This window comes from Gouania willdenowi, chromosome 6, assembly GCF_900634775.1.
Source record: "Gouania willdenowi chromosome 6, fGouWil2.1, whole genome shotgun sequence".
Lineage (NCBI taxonomy): Eukaryota > Metazoa > Chordata > Actinopteri > Blenniiformes > Gobiesocidae > Gouania > Gouania willdenowi.
The window spans coordinates 4,474,196-4,484,146 of NC_041049.1; positions in this window are offsets into that span (position 1 = coordinate 4,474,196).

Consider the following 9,951-nt stretch of genomic DNA (forward strand, 5'->3'; position numbering starts at 1 on the left):
GTCATTGTTTTGTTAGAATTAGCATTAGCATTAGCAGTTGCACCGTCTTCATTTGTTAGCGCCGTGTGCTCGTTTTAGATCCTTGATATGGCCTTGCTCCGCTGGGTCCGACTCTGGCTCGAACATGTAAGGCTGGATGGACAAGTCTTCTGTTGTTGACATTTTGTAAATAACGTGTGAATAAACATTTTCTGCGCCGCTACATAATCGTATCTCTTCTATCAAACTACAAAAATGGCCGAACAAGGTGGAGTTGAACCAAGTGTCACCTCTGCAACCTGGAGAGGGGGCGGGGTATGAAGTGTCTCATTTGCATTTAAAGAGACAGCACCAAAACGAGTTGCTCTTAGAAGCACATCAGAAAAGGGTAGAAAAGGAGCCTGTGGAGCTATAATAATGAGGAATTCAGACCCAAGCATTGCAGTTCCGCTTTATATAAACCACAACTGTATGATTTATATGTAAAAAAGAAGGACTTTAAGGCATGATATGTCTCCTTTAAGTAAAAAGTAGCTCAATGAAATAGTACTCAAAGTAAAAGTTACTAGTTATATGGGAGTTGTAGGAGTTGGTTTGAATAAGCTGATGCTTCATACTACTCCTTTTTGGACATGTTGAGTCTCATTAATATTGTTGAATTGACAATTCTTGTTGATTTGAGCTTTGTTTGTTTTTGAGTTGAATTTACAGGCAGCAGGTTTGTTGGTGTTTGAAGAGTTGCAGTGTGTGTTTTGTGTGTGTGTGTGTGTGTGTGTGTGTGTGTGTGTGTGTGTGTGTGTGTGTGGGTGTGAATGTGTAACTAGACGGTGATTCATTGCCTGTTAGTGGAGAGGATGGAGGAGTCAGAAAGAGGCGAGGGACATCCATGAGAGAGAGAGAGTGATGAGATTGTCTCTGTGCCAGCTAACCTGACCGTTAACCATGTTCAATCAAAGGTTAATATTCAGTCTTATCAGACAAGCTGATGGACAGTAAGGAGTAAAGAATGCAAAGCCTTCAGCATCACTGGGAAAGTTCATGACCACGTACTGAACAAGCTCAAGCTGGTTGGTTAAGAACTAGTCCGGGTTAATCTTTGTACTGAATCAGGACTCATAAATCCATTGTCTTCACATAGTTTCAAACTGCTATCTGTAGTTTCTGAGAAACGTCTTGATGTCCCGCCCTAAACAGCCTCACTTCCTCCCACTGCCTCGGCCAATCTACCAGAAGCCACGCCTCTACTTTTCTGCATGCAGATTGCGAAACATAACAAGGTTGCATTGGGTCACATTGATGTAGGTCTATGGGTCAGGTATGAAATCATATTTACCTGTTTGCTGTTGTGACGCACAGCCTTGTTTCTGTGCACAGTTCCACATTCACTTTGATTGACAGTCTCAAAAACAGGAAGTCAAAGCCTATTGGCTGGGCGCGCTCGGCGATCATTTCCATTTGTATAGGTGTCTATAGGACGAAGGAGGGACTTATATATATTAATGTATATGAATGACCACTGGCAGTAGAACATAGTAATAGACTTTTTTGCATTTTAAAAGAATCATACATAAGCATAGATTTCTCAGAAACTCCAGATATCAGCTTTAGATCAATAAATCGAAGATCCATCCATCCATTTTCACATCCGCTTGGTCCTTTTTTTTCAGGGTCGCAGGGGTCTGCTGGTGTCTATCTCCAGCTCTCATTGGGCGTAAGGCAGGGGTACACCCTGGACAGTGCAACGCACACACACACACACACACACACAAACAACCACTCACACTCACTCCTCAGGGTAATTTAGAGACTCCAATCAACCTACCAGTGGTGCTATTGGATTGTGAGGCCGGAGTACTCAGAGAAAACCACGGGGAGAACATGCAAACCCAGGACCTTCTTGCTTTGAGGTGTTCATGCTAACCACTACGTCCTAAATTGAAGATCATAAAATGTTGAAATTGCCGCACTAAAGTAATTTTGATCTCCCTGTAAACACTCGGTTTTTTTTACTTTCTGGGAAAAGTTTCACGTATTGCATTGTGGGATGTGGAGTCCAAGAGACTTAATAAAAGTGGCTCCAACTTTGAGTTTGGTTAATGTGGATTTGATTTAGAACTGGCTTTGTTCTTTTGTTTTTTGTCATTTTCATACTAAAAAACAACGATGAAACTATTGACCTATATATCGATAGATGGATCAATATCTAAATATCACCCATGTTTATCTCCCATACTTGTATGTCAGACTGACAGCAGCTCATTTAATAGAGTACCTGCACTTGTGTTTTTCCAACTTAAAGAAGCATAGGGCAGGATGTCTAAATCAGACTCCATAGTGACACAGCTGTGGTTAGTGTAACTGCAGCCATTGGCCAAACCGCTGCAGGGGCATCAACTGTTTACAGTTGATACTGTGGCTAGAGGATGGATACCTGACCGAACCCTGATGGGACCCAACGACACCAGATGAGTCGGGTTTGGACAGATATTTAGAACTGGTGGTCGTGTTCGGTCACATGCAGTGTTCTTCCTTTCCTGCTGCAGCTGCTATAGCCCTGCAGACTGCAGCTTTATCTGTTACAGTGAGAGCTGTGATTCACGGTGCAGGGAGGATGGTCAATTATAAAGAAATACACAGTTGAAACATTGTTTTTTCTGCACAATAACATGGATTATTCTTATCTTTGATACATGGATTATGTAAATAGATCTGATGATGGTCTCTTGCGTGCACTGCGCCCCTGTTTGTGTTTCACTTTCTCTTGTTACCCATGAGCTGATCTGATGTTGACATTAACAGTTGTTTGTCAATAAAATCAGTGTTTACCACTAAAACAAACATGAATATGTGATTTCTTTAAGAAAAAAATGAGGTTTTCACTGTTGGGTTGGATTCAGACGAGGAAATGCGTTCTGATCCACACTCCAACTGTGACACGGTTATTTATTTACTCTCTGTTCATGTGACTGTTTACTGCTCGACATGTGCACATGCCTGTGCGTACATCTGTGGAACCATACAGTAGTTTAGTCCACTGTGCTTGTCTTCTTTCAATCTCCAAGCCGTCTTCATCTCATTCTTCTTTATTTACGAGTTTATTTCACGTCTGCAGAACTGCGCGAGAAATTCACGCCCACAACAGCAGAACAAACTGTATCACACAGTCTGTTCAAAGCAATAGGTAGAAATGTGTGTGTGGGCTCATTCTCTTTAGTTTAGAGCGCTTCATCACCCATTAGCATTAAAAAAACTTAAAATGAATTTATATTTTTTCTCAAATCCTGCCTTATGCTCCTTTAAATCACTGATCGACTTTTCATATGTAGTGAAAAACCTCGTGCTCTGAAATCTCACCTGATTTGGCGTGTTTATTTATGTCAAATCGTATGAAGTTAAATATTATTGATCTGTAGATATTAGACACAGCTTTTTAACTGTTTGATTGAGTAGTTTTTTAGTGTATCGTTGTTTTTATGTGCGTCGGCCTCTCCTCCTCAGCCTCTGATGTCGGCTGTAAAAGCAGAAATGGTCACAGTGTTATTGCTGCGTCTCAGGCGTGAGAATTCCCCCCATGTGGGCTGAGAAAGAGAGCGTTTGCTGTTGATTTCTACGTGAGCTGTGGCTCACGCTCCAAGGAACTTTTTCATTTAAGGTTTCTTGGTTTTGTCTTTTGTTTTTTTCATCGTTTGTTCATTTCCATTTCCTCGCCTCCTCGGTGAGACGAGAGCTGGCGGTTGGAGCTCAGCCAGAGACAAACCGGGAAAGACAAGCAGTCGTTCCTTCACTGCACTCTGAGTTTCCCAGAAAAAGGGATTATAAAAGCATTTGAAAAGCAGGAATGACAGAAACTAAATCACAAACACAACAACAGAAATAAAAGCCTTTTTATTGTAAGTGTAAAGAGGTTATTTAATGGAGTCTTGCCTCCAAATCAAAAGGAGATCAAAGCCACAAAGTGCACAAGACCAGTTCCTTCTGTTTGTCCCACACCACCCACTGGAGCTCAAACTGGGAGAGATCACAACCCTACACCAGAGATGGATCCGAGGGCCACATTATCAACACTTATGTTAGAATAATGTGGCTTCTCCATGTGTCAACTTTCAGGCCTGACTTTATATAACACTAATAATCCTTAAAAGTATAGTTTCAGACCCGATCAAAACGTGGTGTGTAAAAATAAAGATGTTATGAGCCCCTTCCTCAAATCCTTTAAATTGGTAATATTTAATATTATTTAATTCATTTGTTTCACATAAATACAGGTGAACATGCAAAATTGTGTATGTACAGTATATGGTTGTGACATGAGATGGATTCTCCCATTGTCGAGTTGTTCTTGTTGTCCTAAATGTTTTTGTTCCTAAAATTAAACCCAATAAAAAATAAATGGGAAAAAAAAAAATTAGAATAATGACCAATCTGAGGATTAACACAGGTTGTACAATTTATTTTTGTCATCATTTATGGGGGGATTTGGAGTCTTTTTGTTTATTTTTGTTATTATTTTGTATATTTTTCTCTCATTTTGTGTGGTGTGTTTCCCTCATATTTTTGTAATCTGTTGTGTGTTTTTTAAGTCGTTTTACGGTATTTTATTTATTATTTTGTTGTTTTGTCTTTTTTATCGTGAACTTTGTTCAATTCCTTTCCTTGGGAGTCATTTTTTTATATTTGTTTTGTTGCTTTGTATAATTTTCTGTGATTCTGTTTATTTTTGTCGTTTTGTATATTTTTCCCTCATTTTATGTGTTTTTGTTGTTGTTTTGTGTGTCTGATATTTGTGTGCATTTTTGTAGTCATTTGTGTGTATATGAATTTTTTTTTTCTATTATTGTTGTTTTTGTATTTCTTCTGTTATTTCGTGTGTTTTTATAGTCAAAGTTGGTTTTTTTTAAATAATGTTTTGCGTATTTTTGTTGTTATTTTGTATATTTTTCTCTCCGTTTGTTTTTAGAGTCTTTTTTGGTTTTTGGAATAATTTTAGTAAATTTTTTGTCGTATAGTGGGATTTTGGAGTCATTTTGTGTTGTTTTTTGTGAGTTCATTGTCTTTTTGTTTGTTTTTGAAGTAAAATGTGTCTATTTTTATGTTGCATGTTGAATTTTTTTGACTCACTTACTTCAAGCGCCGCACAAAATTAGACCGTGGGCTGCATATGGTTTTATCAGACACTTGTTGCGTTGTGTCATCACGTCTCCCAGTCGTTGTGACACATTAACGTGTCATCACTGTGAGCCGTGATCCAGCCTCTCTCTGACACGTCAAGGCCTTCACACACAGATTCACTGCTGTTGTTACAACTTCAGTTATTGGACAGCAGATGTTCTGTGTCTTCAGACGACAGAATAATAGTTTATTTCATCTTTAAACTTTCCATGTTTGTCATTGATGAACAATGAGATCAAACTGAGCAAATCCCACTAACCTCACTCACTCTCCCACTTTTAGCTCCATCTGACACTTTGCTAAACTCCAAACCATGACTCTTCCATTGGAGATGTCAAGCTTTGTTACTCTAGGAAAGCACACGAGCGTTGAGCTACATTGGTTCGACTCGGTGGAAAATATTTGTGTGCAGATTCAGACTCTGATGGACTTTATTGTCAGCGAGAGCTGCAGGAAAGACACTGACCTAAAAAAACAGGAAAACACACACATCCGTAACAGTGAGTCGTGCACACACAGGAATGCATGTGCTAGTAGAATATGAGTAAACATGTACATGCTCGTTATTCATTAACTGTGATCAAACTGATGAAAATTTAAATTTATCATTAAAAAAACCTCCAGTTAAACCCCTTCAATTAAAGACAACTACAGTATATTGTTATTATTAGTTTTCTGAAAATAAGCTTTGACTGGTCGGAATTACATTACATATATATATATGTACTGTATATATCTGTGATGTAAATTCTGGATGCACATTTAAGCATTAAATGTTAAAGTGACATGCAGTAACCTATCTATTTATCTTTCTATCCGTGCTTGTAAAACAGACATGTGCAACTGGCAGTCTGGGGGCCACATGTGGCCCTCGGTCTAATTTTGTGCAATTCCCATAATAAACACACTCGATAGGAAATGACAGAAAAATATAAAAACAACAGCAAAAATACAAAAACACACTAGATGACTACAAGTATGCATAGAAAAACTTAAAAATATACAAAACAACAGCAAAAATACGGAAAATGACTACAAAAACGCACAAGACAACAGCAGAAAAACACAAATTCAATTTAGTTTAAAAGGAAAAAAAAAACCGCTATATGACTAGAAATACACTTTAAAAAACGGGGGGGGGGGGGATACAAAACAACACCATAAATACACAAAATGACTACAAAAATGCCCAAAAACAACAGCAAAACACAAATTCAATTTAGTTATCAGATGACTACAAATATGCTTAAAAGAAATCCAAAAACACACAGGAAGCCTCCAAATACAAACAGAACAACAGCAAAAACACACAAAAATTAGAGAATATTTTACAAAATGATTCAAACACACAAAATGAGAACAGAAAAATACACACTTACTTCAAAAACATACAAATTGACTCCAAAATCACTCAAAATGATCAAAGAATTTACACAAAATGACTCTTAAACTCCTGCAAATAATTATTTGTAGTCTAAAATAAAAACGTAACCATAGTGAACTGAGCAACAAACGTACAGTTTTACCTGTTGCTTGTACAATTTTTCAGGTTAAATCTATTTAAATGATTAAAGTTGTTTCATGTCTTCAATCTGAATTTTAAAGACTAAAACAAGCATTAATATTTAAGCTAGCTGTGACATGCTAACCTCGCTAACCCATTGTTGACTTCAAGGTAAAAACGTGTGTATATAATTTCAAATTACTCAAACTTTACAGTAAAAAAAATGATCCAAAAAGTCATGAAATATAGTTTAATTTCCATGTTTTGAGCTTAGTAGCTTTACAGCTGGAGTGACAATTGTTGTTTTTCATAAAGTTTTATCCTCAGGGCCGGTGTTTGTACGAGTGAAGCTTTTTAAACATGGTTGTGTCCCACTGTGAGTTAACTCCTCTTATTCAGAACCTGAAACTAGCGCTCACCGTTTGACCTCCAAACGTCTCCTGTTCAGGGACAACATTGACTTTATTCTGCTGTGTGTGTGTTCCTGTTCGCAGTCAGAAAGATCCTCAGTTTATTTTGGCAAAATGAACAAATGAGTTGCGTCTAAAGTTTAAAACTGTCTGTAAAAGAAGTTTATTTTGCACCGTTAGCAAAACTTTAGCTTCTGACTAGCATAGAAGAAGCTACAGTGATGCTAACGGCTCAAGGTTGATGGTGTGATCTCTACGTGTGTGTAAATATTGATGTTTATGGAGTTTTTCTTCTTTTTTTAACAGATTCGAACCAGATAAGGACAGTTTTTCCTCTGGACTCCACAGGTGAGAACATGCATGACGTCTGAGGCTTCTGACAGTGAGTGTCGAACGAACCGGCTCTTTGACGTGAACGACGGGAGCCACTTTGTCTCTCTTTCTCTTTTTATTTCTCTTCATGCCGCATTTGATTGGTCAATATGTGTGTGCGTTGTGTCTGTGCTGAGAAGAAGGGGCCATGGTGTCACATTAGTTTCAAAATCCACACGCGTGAAAGCAACAACCACGCGCATTAAAACCCGTAGTTAGTGAGTGAGAGAGTAGGTGGAGCTGTATTACTAAACCACATTTTAGTTTCTTATGTAGTTCTTGAGATATTAGAAGCGTAATATTACGGTGGCTGGGAAGTGTCAGGTGAATGCATTTACAGAAACTAACACAAACGGGTCACAACACAAATGCGAAAAGGTCACAACACGAATGCAAAATGGCCACAACCGGAAGTGTTTCCGCAACGGAAGTGTTTCCGTAACGGAAGTGTTTCCGACGGACCGGTATTATGATATGATAGCCTAATATGAATAATATAAGAGTATCCTAACAACTTTCACTTACTTTCATACGTGTTTCGATGTCTTCTTCTTGTTCTTCTCTGTTCTGGCGGGTTAAAAACATCCACCAGAAACGTGTCCGTCTGTAATACCGGTCCGTCGGAAACACTTCTGTTGCGGAAACACTTCCGTTATGACCTTTTTGCATTCATGTTGTGACCTTTTTGTGTTTGTTTCTGTAAATGCATTCACCTGACACTTCCCAGCCACCGTAGAATATGGAAGAAAAGTAAGGACGTGCGAAAATCGAAGGTATTATCCGATCAAATTAAAGATTGACAGTGTGCCAATTGAATTATTACGGAACAATTGATCAAAATGTCAGAACTTTTAGAGACCGTAGTGCGTGAGATATCCTGAAAATGTGTTGAAATGACACGAAATACGTTTTACATAAATTCCTACTTTTACGGTGAGAGAATCCTTCATGTTATTAAATCGTGTGTTTTCTTTCCCTTTGTTGTGTCAGGTGGCGACTATCAAGACATCGAAGTCAACCTGCGGCGACAGAAGTCCGGGTTCGGGTTCCGTGTGCTCGGCGGTGATGAAGCCGGGCCGTCTGCGAGTCCGGAAACACGCGAGAAGGTTCGTACCGTCATTCCTCTTCCTCCCTCACACCATGCTCGTCCTGCTCCATTCGTTCTATTTAGTGTCCCATTGAAACGTTCCTTCACAGATTCTGATTGGCGCCATCATCGAGAAGAGTCCGGCCGACCTGGACGGGCGTTTGAGGCCCGGTGACGAGCTGCTGTTTGTGGACGGGATCGCAGTGGTGGGGAAAACACACCGATACGTCATCGACCTGATGCACGCGGCGGCTCGTAACGGACAGGTTAACATGGTCATCAGGAGGAGGAGTCAGGGCACAGGTAAAGACCAGTCGGGGGTTCTCAAGCTTGGGGTCAGCACCCCATTTGGGGTCGTGAGACACTAGGAGGCGAGTCGCCAGCTGCCTTCAAGAAACTAAGAATATTTTCTGAACAATTTGAGCCCATTTTTGCTTATTTTTACAAATTTTCAGCAGCTACACCAAACTTACTATATTTTAATCTATTTTCATTACTTTTTTTTGCCATATTTTTGCTCCTTTTAATGCATTTTTTGCAGTATTACTTTTTCAGTTCTGACACTTCTCCATCAATTTTTTTTCCACTTTCAACACATTTTCAGCACTTATAAACACTTTCCACCACTTTTCCACCTAATGTCACATATGTTGACCCATTGTTGTCACTTTTAATTCTTATTACCATATTTCATGCTTATTTTTGCCAATTTAACCTCATTCACGATTTTTCATGCCCCTTTTTTGCCAGTTTCAAATAATTGTTCCTACTTTTTAAATTGTATTCCATTCGGTTTCCGTTTCATTGGCTTTCCCTAATCAGATGTCATTACGAACCTTTAAACTTAACTAATTTACTATTATTATTAATTTATGTGTTTACGACAAATGCATGCAAGATTTTGCATGAGATTTAACCTCTGTCCGTTTGCTAAAGTTGCTGCATTAAGCCACTTGTTTTACGGTAAAGAATTACATGTAAGCGTATGATATTGTCCCATAACATGTCACTGAGTGTTTAGTCCATGTCATATAACTATTTCCATTTCAGGAGGTTCATATTTTGTCATATTTTGTGCGAGAATTGACATTTCCCTCACTTTGCCCACCCGTTTTAAGTCAAATAACATGTGTGTAAATGTGTGCTCTTGTCCCAAAACATGCATGTTAAGGTATATACTGTACCTTGTCAGATTGCAATTTCCATTTCATTTTGTTTGAAAAAAAAATAAAATAAATAAATAATATTGCCATTTCCATTTTTTCATCTCTTTTCCCTGATCGTGGATAATAATGGCTTTATTTCACTCTACAGGTGAAGCCTGTCCAGAAAATGGCCGCAGCTCAGGGTCCGTCTCCACACAGCACAGCTCACCACGCAGTGACCTGACGTACGCCAACACCACCACCACCCCCCGCACCGCCGCTTCA